Raw genomic sequence first — 24,482 nt, 5'->3', positions numbered from 1 at the left:
ATAAGAGAAAGAATATTTTCATAATTATGGTATGCGGATATAATAGTCAATTTGATCACATGTCAATTTTTTAAGGATATTTTCATAATTTTGTTTAAGAATATTATAATAAATAATTATAAAAAAATATATTTTTTCATAATTATAATATGAGAGAAGAATAATCAATTTTGTTACATATTAATTTCTTATCAAATAATGAAAATGATATTTTGATAAATTTTTAGGTAATGTATTATAATAAATAAATTATAAAAGAATAAATATTTTTGTAATTATTATATGAATACTTAATAATCAATTTAGTCAGCTTCAATTTCTTATCAAATAATAAAAATGATATTTTGAAAATTTTTTGGAGAAATTTTTTCATGTATTGTATAAATTTGGTTATTTGTCACATGGGTTTGTTACCATTTCTCCTTATCGCAAGCCCAATGAAGTGATGCTAAAGGGAAACGGAAGTAGTCCCAAGTTTTTATTGTAAATTCAAGAGCGAGGTTTTAAAAACTTTTTTTTCCCCTATTTCCCCATGATAACTCAAAAATGATATGATCAAAGTCAGACTCCTTAATTAAGGTATTCTTCGCTTGTATATGCCTTGGATAAAGATGGTCTTTCGACCCCTCATTGATTTTTACTTGTTTTCATGAGGTGCTTTTCCTGACCGATATATAGCTACTATAGTTTCCATATGTTTTGATCCTGTTGTAGAGGGTTTTTGGTTGTCAGAGTTTTGAGTGGATGATACTTTAAGCTTGTTAATTTTGGCAACTATCTTCTTCATTGTTATCCATTCAGTAAGATTCGATCAGAGAATTGGACCAGGCCTTATCAATAGGCTTTGATGGAAGGAAGTCCAAGTGAAGTACTATAACTATGGGCTTTGTCAAGCTATTTACATTTATACAATTATGCTCCAAGTACACCAAGTATTATCAATTATGCTCCAAAACCGACCCTTTGATGCCCAACTCGCTTCTTCAACAACCTGAAATCCATGGGCAACCTTAGACCCGTTCCAAAATTCTTCTTCTAATCCCCTCGTTCCATTCGGCCGCCAGAAAGGTCTGCCGCCAACGTGCTCCTTTAAAGCAAAGAAACCTCAAACAAGAAAGATTTGAGAAATCCCACAATGTTCTTGTTCTTGGCCCTGCTGCTTATAGAAACCCCAAAAGGGTGGCTTTTAGGATTAGATAAAGCAATGGTATTCTTTTTGTGTGTAGAAATTTTTTTTGGGTTTGCCCATAATGAGAAAACTTGTAAAGAAATGGCCCTTGTTTTGGCTAAAGGTAATAATTTGAGGGTCTTTGGCATTTTCTCAAGGAAATGTCCGGAAGAGAAGATGAGGCCTTTGTTACTACTTCTACTGTCACCTGTTTCATTAAAGTACTAGAAGAAGAAGGGTTAGTTATTGAAGAATTGGCATGCTTTTATAGAATGAAGCTATTTCATTGCAAGCTCTTTGTAGGGCTGGGAATTTTAATAAAGCAAGGTTCTTGTTGGAACAAAAGGAGTTACCAGGGTTTAGATGTCCCCCAGATGTGTATACTCACACGATTTTGATAATTTCTTATTGTAAATTTAGCATGCAAACTGGTTGTAGAAAGGCAATTAGGAGGAGAATTTATAAGTCGAATCACTTGTTTCGCGAAAATGTTCTCTAAGGGTTTTGTTCCTGATGTTGTCTCTTATGACTGTTTGATTGATGGTTGTTGTAGACCAATCGGATTGAAAGGGCTTTGGAACTTTTTGAAGATATTATAGTTCTTTTATTAGATACTATTGTGCTGTTAATGAGATTGATAAGGGCGTTGAGATGATGCGCAGAATGCAACAGATGAATCATGGGGTAACAACAAATAGTTCTTACACTCCCAGCATACATGCTCTGTGTGAAGCAGGAAGGGTGTTGGAGGCCAAGGATTTTCATTTTAAGTTGATCGGAGGGGGATCGATTCCTAGAGAATATACATATAAGTTAGTTTGTGATGCACTGAATTCGGTAGGAGCGGCCAATTTGATAGATGATGGGTTGCATAAAACAATATGAGACGGTATATAGAGCAAATGTGGACAAGTGATGAAGGTGAAACAAGTATCGAGTCGCATAATGACAATGAGGATTGTGTGGGGAGGTTTAATTTCAGGAAAAGGTAATTGTTCTCAACCATTTAAAGCACAGCAGACAAGAAGAATTTAGTTGTTTGTTGAGGCACTCTGGTGGTAAGTATTACAGAGTTAATTGAATTTCCTTTCTGCTTCTCAAGTTTGGTTTATTGTTTGAGACTTCTGAGTTTCAAATTATAAGCAGTTTTACTCACCGTCTTGTCCTTTTAAATATGTATAAAATTTAGACGAAAATTTTTTGGTTAGGTTTGTAAATTTTTACTAAAAATATCTATTAAAAATATATCAAAATTTTACTATTTTTTTTTTAATTTTATATGATTAACTTATGTAAAACAACTTTTAATTTATAGACTTTAATTTTTATTTAATCATTTTTAATATAAAATTTTACAAACTTCATCTAAGTTTTCCATGACTTCCTACATTTTGATTTTTGATGTTATTTACTGTTGAATTCTACTACTTTCACAGCTAAAATAAAACATAGGGTAAGGACTATCATAACGTGTAAGTCTTAGATCTAGCTCATTAGATACAATATATAGAATCGTCTCTAATATTTTTTATTTAGGTATAATTGGTCATTTAAGTGAATCTATTCGTAGTTGTCCTAAGTTTAATTAAGGATCCTTAAAAAGAATATGATTTAGTCTACTTAAAAAAATTGGGTTTCGAAATTCGATTATATGTAAAGAAAGTTATAATACTCTTACAATGCTCACAAGTTTGTATCAATTAATCTTAAATTATCTTCTTAACCTTAATTCAATAGTCTTTTATTCCTAATTCATCTTTATTGATTTATTATTTTTGTTAATTTTAATATCTTAATATAGGACATATTTTTAGGTTTTTTCCAACATTTTGGACAACCCCTTAAAAATATTCGTTACTTCAAAAGTATTTAAGTAATATGTTAGTTTTTTTGAAAAAACTCTGTCATCGAATTTATTAAATATTTTATGAAATTTAATATATAATAAAATATGCAATTCAATAAAATACATAAATAAAATATACAATTCAATAAAATACAATAATCATTTAATCAAAATTTAATCAATCAATAGTTTGTGGCCCATGCAATCCATGAGTTATTGTTTTTATATATATAATTATACATATAAGTATTATGCTTAGTAAAAAATACAAATTTCATATGTACATATATGTAGGTGATATATAAGAAAATAAAACTTTTAAAATATTCAAATAGCAATATTGTTAAAGAAAAGAAAGTGAATGTATGTTATAGAAAAAAGTTTGATTAACTCAAGATTGCTTTATTTATTTTGCATTATTTGTATTTATTTCAACTCAAGATAAGTTATTTATTCTTTTAAAAAAAGTAAACTTATATTTTAGATTTATAATAATAACATACTTTCATATAATTATTAACCTAAATGAATATATAAATGAAAATTCAGTTACAAAATTCAAATACACAAAAGCATTTTATCTGAAAAATAATTTTCAAAAGATATAATATAATAATTTGAAAACAATATATTATAAATATTAAAATTTTCATTGATTCCATTTCCATTGCTTGCCTTTTTTATGGAGTGGTTGACAAAATATTAAATGATTAATTACTACTAATTTAAATATTTTCGGTATAATTAGTTTTAATTTTGTTAATAGTCAACTTTTATTTTTTTAATTAATTTGAACAAAAAATCATTTTTTATTATTTATCTTAAATTACTTTCAGTTAAAATTCATATAATAGATAATAAAACTTTAATTGACATCATTAATAGCAAATTCTTTTCTCTTTCATAATAGCAAATTCTTTTGTTGTAGATTACGAAAACAATGTTAAAAATAATTTACATCATGAATAGTTGATTTTGATGTTTAATACCTTTTTCGATTGCTATTGAATAATGCCAATTTAGATAATAAAAAACTTTATCGCATAATTTTTTAAATATAATAATAAATATAATAATTAATAAAAAAGATAAATATAAAATCATCCCATTCTCTTTTTCTTTTTGATTGCACAAAAATATGTAAAAGATATTTATATATAAATGATGCATACTTAAAAAACAATAAATAAGAAGAAAAAATGAAAGATTAGATACAGATTTGTGCAAAATTTTTAATAAAGAAATTTATAAATTAAAATGTAGTCTTATTGAATTAAAAGACATTATATAAAAGTATTTTACATTGAAATAATATTTCATCTAAAATAATGCTCTTTGACTTAGTTAAAAATTACAAAAAATAAAATATTAAATATACAATAAAATATGCATATGTATATATTTTTAATTTGAAAAAAAAGACCCACTTTTAAAAAAATGCATACTTTTTAAAGCATCATTCTCTTTCAAAATACAATTACCCTGTAAGAAAAAACATTTGTCATTTGCAATTGTCCAAGAAAAGAAATTTGTCATTTCTGCATGAATAGGAGTTAATGAAGATCTACTAAGTTGGGTTCGATCTTGAAAATAGCCGCTTGTATTGATTATATTGTTTTGCAAGTAAGGACTATAATTTGAGTGAATGTTCTCTATTGAGAGGATATACTTGTTGCCTAAAATGTTTTTGGCGTTTTGTGTTGCTTGAGTGGTTTTTTATTAATGTTTAGAGTAATTTCTAACCTCCATGGTAGAATATGACCTTGAAAATATGTATCCAATTGGTCTACATGGCATAATATGTTGTGAATGTTACTTTTGTGTTAAAATTGCTATTCTCCTTTGTTTATTTAATCTTGTGTCCATATTACATATATAAACCTTATTTAATTACCAGTAAACTACAAATAATTTATTAAATAAACTATGTAAATCCAACAAAAAATAATAATATTTATATATATATATATATATATATATATATATATGAAATAGGCCACATAAAACCAATTATAATTTTGCAATAAAGAGGCAAAATGATACTTAAGAAACAATTAAAAAGTATTAAAAAAATAGCTAATATCATGGTTAAAAAGATATAAAATATAAGTATAAAGAGAGAATAAACTTTAAGTAACACAGATCAAGAAATTATGTAAAGTGAAAATTTAAGTAAAAATTGAAGTGGAGTTGAACATTAATCAAAAGATATAAAATTAGTGAAAGATAGTTAAAGATGCATTGCTTTTCAAAATTAAAAACTTAGAGTTACTTATAAAAAAATGTGTTGTTGGTTAATTAATAAGGCAACATTAAATTATGAAAGTTAATATTGAAATAATAAAAATTATAAGCGAATAATGGCCATATAATGGCTGGTTGATTGAGAATGAAATATTTTATTTTATTAACTTAATTATGGAAAATTAATTTGATATATTGGCTTTCTATATTTACATATAATTATATCAATTACTCAAATGGATACCATATTTAATCAAATATAATTGTATCAAATAATTGATTAGAGAATCAACTCTTTTATTGTTGTAATTGTAGTATTTATTAATTTATTAATTATATTTCTTTAGAAATTCTTAAATCATTAAACCCGTTGATTGCCAACTGGTTTATCTTAAAAAAGGAAATATTTATTAAGATCATATGTCAACTGATTATAAAATATGATTATTTAAGGTATTTGCTAAATGATTATTCATCTAAATGATTTTTTTTTATATAAAGTATTTGCTAAATGATTTTTATCTATGATTATTTTTATATCTATGATTATTCAAAATCTTACAATCATAGATTAAATGATTTGAATACAATTTAAGGTTAATCTTAAAAAAGAAGTATTTATTAAGATTATATGCCAACTGACTTTTATTATTGTTTGTTTTGTAGTGGTTATTAAATTTTTTGAGATACTAAAAAATGTTTAATAATCGTAATTATAGTATTTATTAATTATTTAAATCATTAAGAAATTCTTTGATTATAAAGTATAATTGATTTTGTTTTGATCTATAATTTAGGATAATTTAGCTTAATAGACACCAATTAATTTAAAATTATAACGCATTTATCAAAAGTAATGCATTTGTCAAATTTAAATGAAAATTATAATCGCAATTGATGGAGATCATATGTTGAGTGATTAATGTGAACTTTACTTTTGTTTTGAATTTTCAAAATAAATGATCGAGCAAATCAATTAGCATAATTCTCATTGCTTATAATAATATTTAAGAAATCAATACATTATAATTTAGATAACAAATTAATATTTTGTTTTCATTTATATGTATAAGATAATTGAATTTCATTTGATATTGGAATAATTTAAATTTAGAAATTGTTAATCCCATTCAAGCTATCCATATTTATTTGGACATTCCCTTGTGTGCCATATCCTACTTTCTTCATGGCAATGATCCTTCACTATGATATTTGAAACCCAACATGTTCCAGACAAAAACTTGTTACCAATTAGAAAAGCTGGAAAAACTTTGTAGTCAATGTTATCACCTAGCATACATATATACATTTGCACATAAAAATTATAAATTACTTCATTAAAATATAAACTTAAAATCGTATCAACATATTTGTATGAAAATGTTTAGATTAATTTTAAGGCATATGAACATATTTATATATTATACTAATATTGTTCCAAAAACTAAAAGCAAAAGAATATTAGTTTTTTTTCTTTTTCTAAGGCGTATGAACATATTTGTATATTATACTAATATTAGTTTTTTATTTTTTTTGGTTCCAAAAACTAAAAGCAAAAGAATATTAATTTCTGTGGCATTTGAACATATTTGACTATATTAACATATAGTTTCTTTTTTTATTTTTTTGGCTAAAAGGTAAATTTTAATATTAAAAAACAATAAAAGAAATCACATTTTGAAATAAAAAAGAATAAAACAAGTGGAAGAAAAGGAAACAAATCAATAGAACAAATAAGAAAAAGAAAAAAGAGAAATGGAACATAATAAAATTATAGAATAATTGTCCAATATTATTATTTCTAATGGACAAAAACATATTCTTATTTATAATGTTGAAGTTGGTGTGAAAAATTAAAAATAAAATTTAACTAAGAGTAATTTAAGGTAAATAACAATTAACTTTGATTACAAATTGAATTGAATTTATTTATATAAGGTAAGAGTAATGACTATTTAAAAGAGAACAAATACAATAATCTAAATGAAATAAATTTACTTTTTTTACATTAACAATGAATCAAATCAAACTAAATATATTGATTTTTTTTAAATTAAAAATGTTTTTATTAGATGACACATGATATTTATTTATGATTATACACGTGTCAAAAAAATTGAACAACCACATTGGATTTTTTTCTTTTTTGCCAAAGACTTTGGCTTTTATATATTTATATATGATATAAGATTATATAGAATATAATTTAAGAGTTGAATATTATAACTGAAAAAGGAGAACATAAAACTATTCTATAATGATGGCAATTAAAGTTTTATTACTTCTAATATGAATTTAATTAAAAATGATTTAAAATAAATAATAATAATAAATAAATTTAATTTTTTAAAAATAATTTAAATAAAATAAAATATAATACACGTGGTGATTTTCAAAATTATCCACATATCAATAATATAAGTTATCCATATTGGAAAATTTCCTTTTTTACCAAAGATTTTGGCTTTTATATATTTATATAAGATATATAATATATAAGATGTAAGATTTAGGATATATTATTGAAAATAAAAGATAAGTCAATTGAAAATTTAAAAGAAAATAAATACAATTAATGCATGAAAATATTTTAAAATTTTTATGTATCAAATCAATTCATATCAATTTGAAGAAAAATATATGAATAAATATATTTAATACAAGACACATGACGATTGATAAATGTTGTTTATATGTCAACATTATAAACTATCTAAATTGAATATTTTTCTTTTTTTTGCCAAAAGTTTTGCCTTTATATATTTATATAAGATGTAATTAAATAAAATCATCATACTTTGTTCCCAATTTAAAATTTTTCCAAATTAAAAATAAATAAAATTTCTTATTTGAATTTAGAAAAAATTCTCCCACTTAAAAATTTCCAAGAAAATTACATGTATGTAGCTTTTTTAGAATTTCATCATTGGGCGAAATTTTATTTATTCCTAATTATTTTATTTTATAAATTAGTTAAACAAATATATAAACATTACAATAAATAAATAAATAATAAAATATTAAAAATATTTTTAGGTTTTCTCTAACAATCAACCCTCTAAAAATATTTCTCATCTCAATAGTATTCAAGTAACACACAGTACACCTATTTGCTTAAAGAGGCTTGTAATCAAATTTATTAAATATTTTATGAAAAAGGAAATACATATACATGAAAATATACATAGTCAAATCCATAATAATACAATAATCAAATAAAATTTAATATATGTAAACACAAATAATTAATCATAAAAGAAAATCACAATTTATTTCAATTTTATATTTCTCAAATTAAAACTAAATAAAAATTCTTATATCGAAATCAATTTCTAAATCCTTCAACGATTTGGTCGAATTTAAAAAAAATTATCTTACCTAAAATTTTCAAAAAAAAAATTAAACGTTTGTAACTTTCTTAGGATTTCTATTATTGAATGATCTTTAGCTTTCAATTTTTTTTATAAAAATTACATGATAAAAACACAAAAAAGGGAACACTAAAAAAAAATCTATCAATTGTTATCTAATCTATATCTTATTTTTATGTTATTAATCTAAAAAACCTAAATATGTAAATAAATGGATAAATGCCTAAATAAACAAAAAAAGAAAAAAACAACAACAACAACAACAATGGAGAGCAAAAATGACTCGATATAACCTGTTAAAGAGTTAAAAAACTCATTGGTGAATGATTGATAATAGGTAGAAATCCACCCACGTCATCTACACTACATGTTTGACATCAAGCCGTTTCTCCTGATGCATGGCGAAAGTATAATTTTTATCACCAAATTTCCACCAATCTGGTTCATACCATTTGTAGCTCGATTTAGAGAAAACTTCGCCTGATTTCATACAGCCAATATAAACACGAGGTTTGGCCAGATGAGATGTAAGTGTAGCTTCCAAGGCATCAATATTTACATAAATATCATCATTAACTTTTGCATAAAACTCGGCATCCCATCTGTCAGTGGCAAGAGCAAATTTTTGGAAGCTCCCCAGGTGTCTCAACTTGGTCAAGAATAATGAAGTCATTTGTTTGCCTATTTTCATCGTCAATGCTCCTGTCCAAACTATCCCCACGGTTCGCACTTCTTCCCATGACAAATCGTGAGACTATGCCCTTTTTATTCTCCATTTTCTTCAAAGTTGCACCGCCTCCCATCCATGCCTTACGTATTGCATCTCTGTTGTTCTTGCGTCAAAATCTTGTCAGAACTCCTATTACTACAAGTGGCCTTCGATTTGAAGCAGCCCCATCAGTGTCTGGTTAACTGCAGCAAGATCCATCTCAAATGCTGATAATTTCTTCTGCTGTTCCCCGCAGGCTATGATTTTCAAAGTATCATCCGCTGGTATAGCAGATTCGCCCAGCCCAGTTATCCTATCAAGGTCCTTTATCAAATAAACCCTGTTTTCTGCATCCGGCCACAATTCTGCATTTTTTGTCTTGGCAATGTGAGTCAAATTGATGACAAAATAAGAAAAATTTCAATGTCAAGTGAACTTCTTGTGGTTTGGAACAAGCACCACTGCCCTTTAATCTTGTTTCTCGACTAGAGCTTTATTTTTATCCTATGCTCTCCTTCTTCAAGTCTGCTGCTAGCATCTTTTCTTTCCTTTTCTTGTAACTTCTTCAAGATACCAACTACCAAGAGCCTTGCCTAGAACCAACAAAGTACCGCCGCTTCCGCTGTGTGCGGCTTGAAGATATACCCAAAAAAAAAATCCCCTCATCCACCTCTTTCGAATCCAGATCCAAACAACAACTACCCAATGCCAAAATTATACTTCAAGAATGCTAATCCCAAAAACTCTTCATTGCCAATTTTTGTTTTTCTCTTCTGACGATCCCTTTTGACAATCGCAATTTCCTTCCCCCTTTTCAATGGTGTCCATGTGTTCATTTATAGGCACTTAATTCTATTTTGGGTGGAAATCTAAAGTCGAAGAGATTGTTCTGGTTTAATTTCAATAGGGTTCAATTTTAGATTTGAAATCCAATTCTAATTTAGAACTCTCCCAAGAACCAGATTCAGAGCTCAAACAAATTACAACTCAATTGCAAAAGTAGTCTAGATGTAATAGAAGTTGATCCTAACAAATTTTGCTTAATCCGTATATTTCAGACCTTTACTTCTAACATAATAAACTAAAAAATAAAATAAACAAAATGCTGGACCTAATGCTCAAAGCGAACTCCAGATCCAATTAGCCATTTAGGTTCCGATTGGTATCTTTTGCAAGATCATCATGGTAATATAATTATCGGGATAATTTTATTATCAAAATGATCTTAATATTTATGATTTGAAATCATTTTGTTTAGCTAACAATGATTAATTCTTAAAAATTAAAGATCATTGTGTTTTGTACTGCTAAAAATTAAATATTATTTTATTTAAAAGTACAAAAATAACCATGTAATAGTTACATAATTGAATAATTTTATGATTGTTTAAAGATAATGATTTGTAAAATATTAGTAATATTTATTTATTTATAATTATTTATAATTAAAAATAATTAAATTGTTAAATTAATAAATATATTTATTGATAGGTAAATCTATTTTTACAATATAAATTATGAAAAAAATATTTAAATTAGAAAATGAAACCAATCTATTAAATTCATAATATAAGAAAAATTAAAAATTATATTATATATACAACATTAAAAAAATGTAAAAACATATACAACTTATTTTTAACTTGTTATAGTGAATATTAGCTTGAAAATATAAAAATTTATAATATCAAATAATTACAATTTTAAGATGTAATAAAATTTTAATTCACATATTAAATGGGTAAAATTAATAATTTTTAATTTTACATATTATTTCATCTCAGTGATAAATTTTTTTATCATTTTATATGAGAAATTAGATCACCCTCCAAGGTAGTGATCTAATTACTTTTAGTGATTTAAAATCATCATCATATAGAATTATCAAGTATTTACCAAACACAATGATCTAATTATTATGTGTAGATTTTGAGAGTAATCACCTCATATCAAACACTACTTTAATGCCTAAAAATTAAAAACCCTATAAATATATCTAGAAATTTAAATATAACTTTGAACAAAATGGAATGTTTATAAGGATGAATAACCTTTATTGATTTGGGCACATGGACAATTGACTTCATAAAATAAAAGAGATGGCCTACCCGAAGAAAGTAGCTAATGAATGGAAAAAGGCAAGGGAAGAGATCTTTCAATTCTTCTCACTCTTTTGAGATAGCTCAAAGACATTCCAAACTACTCTTTTAGGACCATTACTTCAATTCCTTGATTTAAGCTAGTCGATTTCAAAAAATGATGGAATTAAGGGTAAAATGTCAAAAAAAATGTTCGTTTTTCTTCTTGTTTGTTGCGAATGGTGAGTGATTTTTGTGTTTCTAATTATTGCTTAATTGGGTTTTATTAGGCCCTTTGGATTAATCCAAGGGAATGCCGATATTTCACTAAACCATGCATGTGAAAAAATTTAATTACTTATATCACTAGCATGATCAACTACTATCTCTGATAAAATATACAATTAAATGGTTTACCAGACGATTTGGAAAATGTCCTTCTCGTTTACCTTTTCGACTAAAACACCAATATAATGCTGAAGCAAGCAATTTATTTTCTTTTAATCAAAGTGATGATGGATGAGTTGGAATCTATAGACATCTTACTACTAATAGTTGGTTGAATTGCCTCCAAGCAAAAAAATGATAGATGATTAGTACAATTGGTAAGTCATGTTTCCATATTTATTGCATGTTAAATACATGTAAAATATGAAAATATATTATCCTGTCATAATTTTTGTAAATTTGTCAAACACGTAACGTATTTTTGTTTTTGTCAAAATTATATACAGTTTTTGCTAAAAATTTATATTTTATTACTTTCGTGTATGTTTTTATTGTTTTATATCAAATCATTGTATTGTGTTTAAAATTTTCAAATCTAATAACTAGCTAGGATAAAAAATACTTAATTAATTATATTATTCATTTCCATGTTTATCATTAGAAATGCCAATTGATAGGGTGTGGAATGAATAAAATATTTCTCATCTCCATCTTCGATTTTTTGTATTATACTCAACAAGCACCCATATCCAATAGGCATTTTAAGATTATTCTCATCTCCATCCTTGTAGATATTTAATCAGTATGAATAGTTTTTGTATTTATAGATTTTAAAAAAATAAAAATAAAAATTATCTTTTAGCTTTTTTTTTTTGTTAATTTTACACATTTATGCAATTTTTTTCTAAATTTATATTTTTACATAGAAATATATTAATTCCAATTAATTTAAAATAAAATTTATATTATTCAATATAAAATCTATTTATTATATATAAGGATATGGATACGAGTAGGGACAGATTTAGGATTTTTCTTTAGTGGAGGTAAATGGGAGTAAATTTATTATATAATATATTTACTTAAAATTTTTTATTTAATATAAAGATAATATTTTTTAAATGTAAAACAAACTTTAAATAAAAGAATTTGAAATATTTCTTACAATATTAAATATATAAAAAATTTAAATAGAAATTAATACAAATATAACAAAAAACTTATAATATTAAATAAAAAAAATTTAACTATCAAATAAACACAAATACATAATATTGTCATTTTTCAAATGAAAATAGTATTATATAATTGAGTTAAATAGTTTTCATAAATAGAAAATGTAGGATTTCTTTTTCATTGTCAAAATTAAAAGATATATAACTTTATTCAATGTCAATATTTCTTTTAAAATTCACTTTCTCTTACTAATGATATTTGTTTTTGACTAATTTTTAATCAAATACTAATTTAATTTCTCTATAGTTTATAAGGCATAAGATAAGATATGAAAATACAAAATAAGACTAACAACAGGCTACTTTTATATATATTTTAACTTTTAAAATAATTTTAAAATTGATGCTATTTTTTTTTTCTAAATTTTAGATTTTGTTAGATTACATCTCTACAACATTATTTTACATCAAATATATATTATGAAAAATTCTAAATAATATTAAAAAAACACCTTATCACATTATCAATATAAAAGAAAAACAACAAGAGAAGAAAGTACTTAGATATGTTAAAAATAAATTTTTATATCATGAATATTTTGTTGTAGTTCCATTTTACCCGATACCTATATTTTACTATACAAAATTAGTTTAACTTTAATTTGTGCTTTTTTTTCTTTTTACAAATATTTTATCATTTTATGCTTGATTTTGACACTTTTACAATAATATAATGATATTTCATATAAGTAAAAAAATGAAGTATGCAAATGAAAAAAAAAAAAGGAGACTAGACAGATGGGGGTAAAAGAGAGAAAAGTAATATTAGGTTGTAACTTAAATTAGTTAGAGTGAGACTTACATGAAATAATTATTTATAAACCAAAAAGTTATTAATATATACATATAATAATTTATTTTGAATTAAGTCCATTTTTTTCCTAAAGTATATTTATACTTTATAATATTTTTAAATCCCTTCCCTTTATATCTTTTTTTTCAATTTAGTGGGGCTAAAATGTAAAAATATTAAAAATTTTGACTAATATCATAATATATTTTAAAAGAATTTTAAGATTTCAGAGGAGGCAGTTAACCCCACTGCCCACAGTGTAAATCCATCCATAGATACAGGTGCTCAATATGTGCTATATTATTTATCTCTGTATCTAATAAAAAATTTAAAATTATATTCATTTCCATTTCAAAATTTAATACTTATCTTTATCTTCAGAGAAAAATTAGATTTCCTATTAAATTTGGATATGATTCATATCTCTTTTCCTTCTTCTTCTTCTTCTTATTGTTATTATTATTATTATTATTTGGAAAAGCAAGGCGGCGCACTTTAATAATATCAACGAACTACGTAAGGACGAATTGTGTAGCGATGAACTGCGTAGCTTTTCCATTGAAAATGATATCATTGCGGTGAAGCCAAAAAGACCAAATGTGGGAGTCGATGGAATTGTAAAAATCAAGGGGGTTTGGTTTTAGATTAACCAACAATGATTAACTTATTGTTTTTGTATATCAAAGTAAACAAGGCAGCCCAGATTTTTGTTTTGTGTAACGACAGCAAAAATCAAGGGGGTTTGGTTTAAGATTAACCAACAATGATTAACTTATTGTTTTTGTATATCAAAGTAAACAAGGCAGCCCAGATTTTTGTTTTGTGTAACGACTGCAATCACGTTCGTTGGGAGAGGACAGCATGGGACGCACACCGTTTTGGGTTTGGTTGATTTGAACCACTAACCGAAACCATTATCATATTCTTGCAATCATAGAAAAACCATCTTTAGCTCCAAATAGAGAGGAGAGAGAGGAAGGTGACAGAGATTTTGTTTATCATTAACCATCTTTTACAAATATTTGCAACTAAATTGCGGATTTTAGAGGTGTTTGAATTGAATACAAATTTACATGTACACGTTCTAACCAACACTTTGTCTAGTTAACATAAAGAAATGAAGGAAAATTGATTTTATTTAGTGAACCCTACTAGTTTTGGAATTGAATAGTAACCATTTCAAATTGAGTCTAAATTATCAAGAAAAATTAAGTTAACGATATCTGCTTGTTATGCCCTTGCTTGTGAATCCAAACTCATGATTTGATGAATGAAAAGAAAAATTAGTACGTTCAATCAATTTTTATTCTACAATAACCTCATTTTAATTTGGCTTAAATATTAAAAAGTTTCTAAACTAAAATTAAATAATCATTAAATCTCTATCATTTTATTGCAATTAATTGAATTTTTAAATATTTATTTTCAATTAAATGAGCCTTTAAATATTTATTTTTACATAATTAAACTCTCAATTAGATGAAAATTAATGATGACGATTAACCAATTTTGTCCAATAAAAGTCCAATTAGGTAAAATTAAATATTTGAGAGTTTAATTAATTATACTAAAATAATAAAAGTTTGAATGATTATTTAATTTTAACAGGATACTTTAAATTTTGCTTAACTAGTCATTAAAAATTCAGAATTAGAATTTTATTTCCTGCTTATTAACATTTGTGAGATCAGTAGTTAGCCAGACCTGCCCTGAATTGTTAGTTAGGCAGCCGACTGCGACATATTAAATACGGATAAAAACATGTTAGTAATTTTTCTGTTTTCTTTTTTCTTTTTTCTTTTTTTAAACATTAGACCATATTCTTGGAAAAAACTGATAGATTGGATAAATCAGAGGGAGAAGAGTCCTGTAAAGGACTTAATGTTGACTTTAGAATTGGTCTTATTTAATGCCTCTATACAAACCTTTCTTTTTTCTCCAAATGGATTGAGAAAAATTAGAAAATTAAAACTGCTAGAAAGGTCTTTCAAATATATATATATATATATATTTTGGGAGCCTTGTAATTTATGGTATGTTTGATACATAAAATTATGATAAAATAAGATTATATTATAAATAGAATTAAATTAAATAATATTATTTTTTATTGTGTTTGATTTGTAAAAGGAATAGAATAGAATAATTTTGTTTATTGGTTAAAATTATCCTTCTTCAAAATTTATAAAATTTAAATTATAGATGTAATTTTTAAAAATATAATAAGATATGCAAATTTAATCTCATTGATTAAAAATAATTCTCTCTGTTTTGGAAGGATTAATCATCCAATCATATCATTTTTTTAGAGATAAATCAAAATATGATATTAGATAATTATTATTTTATCCTATCTATCATATTTGCACCAAATATAATTTTAATTCGTCATTAAAATATTAACATTAATTCAATATATTTTATAATTTCATTAACAATTAAATATATATTACATGCTAAAAAATAATATATATATATATATGTGTGTGTGAGTATGTGCGTGTGTGGTCAAATGACTTATGAATCAAAATATTGGGTCTAGAGTGATTCTCTTTTCAAGAATAATGCTAAATTTGTGTTTAAAAATTTAAGGCTTCTCATCTTAATTTTATACTTAGGGAACGTTTAATTCACAAAATCTTAAATTTTAAGAAGAAAAATAATCTCGAGTAAGTGTGGATTATTGGCAATAGCTTATTCTTCGTATTATGAAAATATTAAATTATTGTGTTTGATTCGAGGAAAAGTTAGATTACGTAATAAAAGTTTTTTACTATAATAACTTTAATTACATGTAAATAACACATGACTAACATTTCAACTACCAATTATATTATTAAAATTAAAATGTGACCATCATTAAATAACCAAAATAAAAAAGTTTTCATTTTTATAAATTTAAAAGGAAGATGATTTATTATGAATAAAAATTAAATAAATAAAATCAAAGATTACAATTTTTTTAAAAAAATATAAATGCAGTCTTTGATAAAAATATAAGTCAAAGACTACATTTTAATAAGTAAAGACTATATTTTATTGGATATAGATGTAGTATTTATAATAAATACTACATTTCTATGAAAAGAGACATTATATTTATGAAAGTAAAAACATAGTTTTTGATTGAAAAATTCTTTTACAATCATTATGTTTATAAAAAGTAAAAACATGATTTTTTATTAAAAAAATTATAATCATTACGTTTATGCAATCACTAAGTTCATAAAAGTAAAATCATAATCTTTGATTAAAAAAATTTACAAACATTACGTTTATAAAAGAATAAACATTATCTTACTTTACCTTTTTTCTTTTTATCCCATTTAAAAGTGGTCATTTTCTACATTATTTTCTCTTTATGTTTATGACATGAGATTTAATTTTTTCAATTAAATGAAACTAACCACTATGTTTACTTTTTTCTTTCATTGAAAGGTATTGAAAATAACCGCTTTCAACATAGGAAAAAAATGTGAAAGACTGTTCCTAACATTATGAAAGTATTTAATAATGAAGGTCACGTGAAAGACTTTTTTTCTTTTAAACGTGAAAGACTAGGCTCTACCCTAAAAAACGTAGTTAACTTCTTTGAAACGTTTTGAAAATGACCTTGTTGATATTTATGAAAGTAGAAACATAATCTTATTTTATTTTTTTCTTTTTACAAATATTATGTTTATGTGTTGAGAAAAGTAGTTAATAATATCAAAGACTATGTTTTTGCCTTAAAAATGTAATTAAAATAATATATATATATATATTTTCATTATCAATCAAGTTTCAAATATAAAAAAGGTAATTTTTTTTAAATAAAAACTTCAAAGCTATAAAATTATAGTTATCTATTATGTTTGTTCTTTTAAACATAATATTTTTATTATATATAATATACTACGTGTCTAATTGTGTACCAAGTATCCAACCAAGTGATAAGGATTGCACTTTTATTCATTCTTGTGGCTATGAATGCCCATTTCCTTATCATAATGGGTCTCTAGATATTGATTTTCAAGAGTAAAATAATTAGAAAAAATTATTATTAAAGTTATATGACAAAATTAACTTTTCTCTTGAAATTTTAAAAAACTACAATGAAATATGAGTTTCTAATTTTGGGATACTTGGGCATTATTAGAAATTTTAGAATACCCATGAGAATTAGATACAATAAACTAAATGTCGGAATCAAATTAAAAATAAATTTCAAAAATAATCTTTCTTCTTATTGTGTGACAATCGATCACTAGCAAAGTTCACTTTTCTTGTCTATATATATTTCCTGTTTTATGAAAATCTTTGATTTTTCTTTTGACGAGAAGAAATTCATGTGTATTCAATTAAATATCGAATCAAATATAAAAATAATTAACCTAAACTTAATCTAACAATTGTTATAATATCATTTAAAAGATTCAAAATTTTCGAATCCGCCTTCTTTTAAACTGCTCATATGTGCTAAGAAAGATCATAAGAATATACTAAATATAACTTTTACCATATCCAATTGACCATCCATGTGCATGAACAAAGATTACAAGAGGTGTGTCCTCCAATGTTTAATTTCGGTTTACGTTTCCAAACATTTTTGAGAGCCTTTTCCTTGTTAAAGATCAAAAAGAAATTAATTAAGATTATGAGGTGGTGGCCCAGAGAAGTTGCAACTAGAATATGCCATGCATCATTTGCCATTCTTTTCACACTTCAAAAAAATAATTTGTAAATGGTATAAAAAAAAAAAAAAAACTTGATTAATTGATTTGAGTGGCGTGAATCTCATCTGCTTTGTATAGAAAAAGAAGATGGCATGGCTCATGTCACCAGTAAAAAATTCTGAATATGGTGGTTGTTCTTATTTGGTGATCACAGCAAATTTAGCTAATAATTTTCTCAACTAAGGGTCAAATCAACTGACTTAATTGACAACAACATGTGAGATTTAAATAAAATTGGTGCTTGAAGCTAGCTGTGGTGATCCTATCATTACCTTCCAAACAAATGGCTTCAAGTGTTAAAGGTCAGATTTTGTTTTAGAGGTTAATGAGATTAAATAATTTCTTTCTCATTTAGTCTTTTTTTCCTTTCTCTTTCGGCCTTTCCTTTTGTTGAAACATTAATTTGAACCTTGAAAAGCAATATATGCAATGCCACTTATACATTAATTCGCAATTACAATGAGAAAAAAATTAGTCTGGTTCATAACAATTGACCACGAAAAAGAAAATATAATTAAAAAGTTGTTTTATGATCACATTTCTAACCCCTTTGTCTCGTGTAATTTTAAATACTTGTGGTTATACCTAAGATTACAACTTTAAATATTGTTGCTTTATACATTAATTATCAGTGAAGTTTGTAAAAAATTTAATCACTAACTTTGTTGCCTGTATATAGAAGTAATAATTGTACCTTATTACAATATAATAATAATAATAATAATAATAATAATAATAATAATAATAATAATAACCTTAACCTTAATTAGGATGTTTGTTGTGACATAAGAAGACAATTGCTATATTTAGATTTTGTTGGTCAATGCATATTTAATTTATTTCATTGATTTTTATATGAAATGTAATTTGTGATTATAATTATAATTTCTACTATAATTGTCGTAACGGTTTTGTGTCCGCCCGACGAATTTGGAAACGAAATAAAAAATAACGGAATCGCCACCAATCTTTTTTGGCTAGGTGCGATTGGCCACCTATTAAAACATATCCTTTTAATGAAATCTTAAAATTAATTAAAATTTATTAAAAAGATAATTTTACGGTCTGCGAAACAGTCTGGGTTCGGGAGTCGATTACGCGTGGGGAAGGATTAGCACCCCCACAACGCCCGTTAAAAAACGGTACCAATTAACAACGTGTTATCCTTTGATTTTGATACAAACAGTCTTATTTTCAGTATTCGAAAAATAATTTCTTTGATTTTTATTTATTAAAATTATTCTCGAGAAAAATAAATCAAAACCTTTTTATTGAAATAATTCTTAAAATGTTCCAGTACGTTGGTAACATTAAAAGAACTCTTTCTCACCTAGAGATTTCTTAAAGCATCTCTATTCGGAATACTTTTAGAATCTCATCTTTGGAGGTCTAAATTTACTTTTCGTAAGAAATTATGTTATGCATGCCATGCAAAATATTTTCGTGTTTATGCACACATTTTATTCTCATTCAAAAATTTTATTAATTATTTTATTAATTTTATTAATTTTAATTAAAATTTTGAAGAAAAAAGGAATTTAATCATATTGAAGATTTTCTATAAATATTCCAATACGCTGGTAATATTTTACAAAAAATCTTCTCACCTAGAGATTTCTTAAAGCATCTCTACTCGGAATACTTTTAGAATCTCATCATTGGATTAAATTTCTTTTCTTCTTATTTTTATTACTTATATTTTTTATTATATTCATTAATTTTTATTTATTATTCTTAAAAAAAAGAAAACCTTTACTGTATTGAAAAATTTTTATAAATACTCCAATACGCTGGTAGTACTTAAAAAAATCTTCTCACCTAGAGATTTCGTAGGCATCACTACTCGGAATACCTTTGAATCTCATCATCGGATAAAAATTTCCTCTTCTCTTATTTTTTATTAGTTATATTTTAATTTATTAATCAATTTTTATTTATTATTTTTTTAAAAAAGAAAATCTTTACTGTATTGAAAATTTTTTTATAAATACTCCAATACGCTGGTAGTATTTTAAAAAAAATCTTCTCACCTAGAGATTTCGTAGGCATCACTACTCGGAATACCTTTGAATCTCATCGTCGGATAAAAATTTCCTTTTTCTTTCATTTTTTTACTACTTTAGTATTATTATTAAATTTATTTTTTATGTTATTGTTTTTAAAGTTTATTCTAAAAAATAACATAATTATATAAAAAATTATTTAACCACAATTTCATTAATTAGTCTAACAAATATAGATATTTTAATATGCATAAATATTAATAAAATAATACTTAAAAAATAAGAAAAATTCAAAAAAAAAAATTTTTTTTTACCTGAACTGGACCGGTCAACGGTCCGGTCAACTCCTGGTTCGGTTCGGCGGTTCGGTTCGGTCTGGTTGGTTCGGTCCGGCGGTTCAGTTCGATCTGGTTGGTTTGGTCCGGCGGTTCGGTTCGGTCCAGTCAGACCGGTCAGAGATGATAAAGGCAGCGGGTCGCGGGTCGGGTGCGCGGACCCCGGGTCGGGTCGCGGGTTGACGCGCGGATCCTCCTTGGCTGAAACGGCGTCGTTTTGGGTCTTTATCTAAACGACGTCGTTTTGAGATTTTGCTTTACTATATATAGCTGAAGATTTTTTTTTTTGGTTCATTTGGCTTCTGTTTCAGAAAAAAAAGGGAGAGAGGGAGAGAGAGAGAGCTCTGGGGGAGAGGTCGTCGGTCGGTTGCCGGAGCACCGTGCCGGCCGCCGTCTGGCTCGCCGCCGGCAGTCTTGGACGGTGGTTTCTGATGACCGGGAAAGGTGAAAATTCTTCTGGAAGTTCTCTTCGACGCGATCTTTCCAGATCCGGTGTCCTTTTTACCGGAAACAGCCCTGATCGACGTAGATCGGGGCTCAAAGTTTCGGTCTCTCTTTTTTTCTTTTTTTTTTTTTTTTCTTTGAATCTGCTGATCTCTTTCTTTTTTTTTTTCAGGTGGCTTTCTGGCGCTGGGTTCCCCGTTCCAGGGGACTGTTGTTTTTTTTTTTTTTTTTGTGTGTTTTTGCAGAATTTTTTTTTACAGAAGCTGCCTTCTTCTTTTCCTTTTTTTTCGTTCCCCCTTTTAGTCTAGTTTACAAGCTATATTTATAGAGCTTGTTGGGATTCAAATCTCAGATTTTCTGAGATTTGAATCTCATTTTTCAACTGAAAAATCATACCTACCGTCCGTGATTGGTGGCTTGTCGGGAGGCTGATCGGGTAGTTGGTCGGGCCAGTTCGGCGCCGAACCAACCCCTTGACTTTTGTTTTATTTCTGTTTCTTTTGTTTGTTTATTTTTTGTTTTTTGTTTGTTTTGTTAAATATTATTATTATTAAAAAAAAACAGTAGATCCGGACAAAACCGGTGTCTACAGCTGCCCCTCTTTGCACATTACTGAGAATCAGGAATAGGGCAAAGACAAAGACGACGATTTTGTCCGAAGATAAATCCTGATTTGATTTTTTTTATTTTTTTATTTTTGAAAGGGCTCCTCTCAGCAGAGGTTCAACAACTTTAAAATTCATCTTGGAAAAGCTCCTCTCAGCAGAGGCTCAACAACTTTAAAATCTCATCTGAAAAAGCTCCTCTCAGCAGAGGCTCAACAACTTTAAAATTCATCTTGGAAAAGCTCCTCTCAGCAGAGGCTCAACAACTTTAAAATTCATCTTGGAAAAGCTCCTCTCAGCAGAGGCTCCACAACTTTAAAATTTCATCTGAAAAAGCTCCTCTCAGCAGAGGCTCAACAACTTTAAAATTCATCTTGGAAAAGCTCCTCTCAGCAGAGGCTCAACAACTTTAAAATCTCTTCTTGGAAAAAGCTCCTCTCAGCAGAGGCTCAACAACTTTAAAATCTCATCTTGGAAAAAGCTCCTCTCAGCAGAGGCTCAACAACTTTAAAATTTCATCTTCTGTTTTCAAATTTGAGTTCTCATCTTTGAACAAGTAAATTTCCTCTTTTGAATTCCTTTGTTTGATCATTTTCTTTACCAAAATCTTGTTTTTTCATTAAGAAATGGAAAATTTCTATCTGGGTTACAACTTCTCATGGATGCATGTATTGAGTGCTCATGATGCAATGCATGTAATGCAATCAAAATCGTTCATTGTAGTAAAAAGGTTCTCGAAATCTCTCGCTTTCGGCTTCTTTTATCTGAATTCTTATATGACCAATCTGTCTTCAACATCTAACCACAATATTTTTTTTTCAAAAGTCTACAACATCAATGACTTGTCATGCTTTTCTCATCCTTTTTCATTTGCCTTTGTCAACTTTAAAAGTAATGCTGAGATCTTTCATGTTTGTTTTTCTTTTCATCATTTTAAGTTCAAGACAAATAAAATGCAATCACATTTCTCTGATGGACAAAAAATATCGAATAAGGATAAAGGAAAGGATAGGCATTATTTTCAAATGAAGGATAATGTATTTTCTATGGCTGATACCAAGTGTATGTCAAAGTGTTTGAGTTGAAATAAAGGTGTCAAAAGAATGATCACAAGATAATCATGAACAAAATATTCTCAGATTCTTTCTCTAAAACTAAATCAGATGACTTTCTTGATTATTCAAAGTTCGTCAAACTACACTTGCCCCTGCATTGTGGGATCTTTTCTTGATGATGCTTTTGCTTCACATCTAAGCCGCCTTTTCAGGTTTTCAACTTAGATAAGTCATCATTTTTTTCCTTTTTTTTTTTTTTTTTTTCTTTTTTTTTTAAGCAAAATATTTCTTCACAACATCTGAATTTATTGGGGTAGGCAGATCACCTCCATCCATTTCTGCCAAAATCAATGCCCCACCAGAAAAGGCCTTTTTCACCACATACGGGCCTTCCCAATTTGGTGTCCATTTCCCTCGATTATCATGTTGATTTGGAAGGAATCTTTTTAGCACTAAGTCTCCTTCCCTAAAGCAACGGGGACGAGTTTTCTTGTCATGTGCTCTCATCATCCTCTTTTGATATAATTGACCGTGACAAAGTGCTGACAGTCTTTTCTCTTCAATGAGGTTTAACTGCTCGTAGCGATTTCGAACCCATTCTGCTTCCTCTAACTCTACCTCCATCAGGACTCTCAGTGAGGGAATTTCCACTTCGATCGGTAGCACAGCTTCCATTCCATATACCAAAGAGAACGGTGTGGCCCCAGTAGATGTTCTGACTGATGTTCTATAAGCATGCAAGGCAAAAGGTAACTTCTCATACCAATCTTTGTAAGTTTCAGTCATTTTCTCCAGGATTCTCTTGATATTCTTATTCGCAGCCTCCACTGCCCCATTCATTTTTGGACGATATGGTGCCGAATTACGATGGCGGATCTTGAACTGAGTGCATACTTCATTCATCATTTTGTTGTTCAAGTTTTTGGCATTATCAGAAATAATTGTCTCCGGAAGCCCATATCTACACATTATCTCTCTTTTTATGAACTTACATACCACAGATCGGGTCACACTAGCATATGATGCAGCTTCTACCCATTTGGTGAAGTAATCAATCATCACAAAAATGAATCTATGCCCATTCGAAGCTTTTGGAGTAATGGGACCAATGACATCCATACCCCACATTGAGAATGGCCAGGGAGGAGCTAGAACGTGTAATGTTGATGGTGGAGCATGAATCTTGTCAGCATAAATCTGACATTTATGACATCTCCTAGCATAATCAATACAGTCACTCTCCATTGTCAACCAATAATAGCCAGCCCTCATTATTTGTCTAGCCATCATATGACCATTTGCATGTGCCCCACAAATTCCATCATGCACTTCTTCAATAATCTTCTTTGCTTCAGCTGCATTTACACATCTTAAGAGCACTTGATCTCGACCTCTTTTGTAAAGGATATCTCCATCAATGAAGAAATTCATAGCCAATCTTCTAATAGTTCTTTTATCATTTTCTGTTGCATGTTCTGGGTACTGCTGGCTTTTAATGTATTGCATGATATCATGATACCATGGCCTTCCATCAATTTCTTTTTCAACACCTGAGCAATGTGCTGGTATATCTTTCACATCCAGCTTGATGGGTTGGATTTCAGTATTTGCATCTATTTTGATCATTGCAGCTAGAGTAGCCAGTGCATCAGC

General features: G+C 27.0%; 1 long non-coding RNA gene and 2 pseudogenes across 1 annotated transcript; 2 read left to right on the top strand and 1 right to left on the bottom strand.

The window, feature by feature from the left end:
- The first annotated feature begins 914 nt into the window (after positions 1-914).
- Positions 915-2,349, top strand: LOC111299965 (pentatricopeptide repeat-containing protein At1g77405 pseudogene; annotated as a pseudogene).
- Positions 2,350-8,890: 6,541 nt separating this feature from the next.
- LOC111299957 (hydroxyproline O-galactosyltransferase HPGT1 pseudogene) lies at positions 8,891-10,174 on the bottom strand (annotated as a pseudogene).
- Positions 10,175-20,592: 10,418 nt separating this feature from the next.
- LOC149519592 (uncharacterized) lies at positions 20,593-21,680 on the top strand. The gene is made up of 2 exons (XR_016338637.1): positions 20,593-21,169; positions 21,342-21,680. It is a non-coding gene; the product is annotated as an uncharacterized LOC149519592 (long non-coding RNA).
- Positions 21,681-24,482: the final 2,802 nt, after the last annotated feature.

Source organism: Durio zibethinus, chromosome 3 (assembly GCF_047325235.1).
Source record: "Durio zibethinus cultivar Kanyao isolate XHJ-2024 chromosome 3, ASM4732523v1, whole genome shotgun sequence".
Lineage (NCBI taxonomy): Eukaryota > Viridiplantae > Streptophyta > Magnoliopsida > Malvales > Malvaceae > Durio > Durio zibethinus.
The sequence above is the reverse complement of the archived record's forward strand: the minus strand, read 5'-3'. Positions and strand labels throughout refer to the sequence as shown.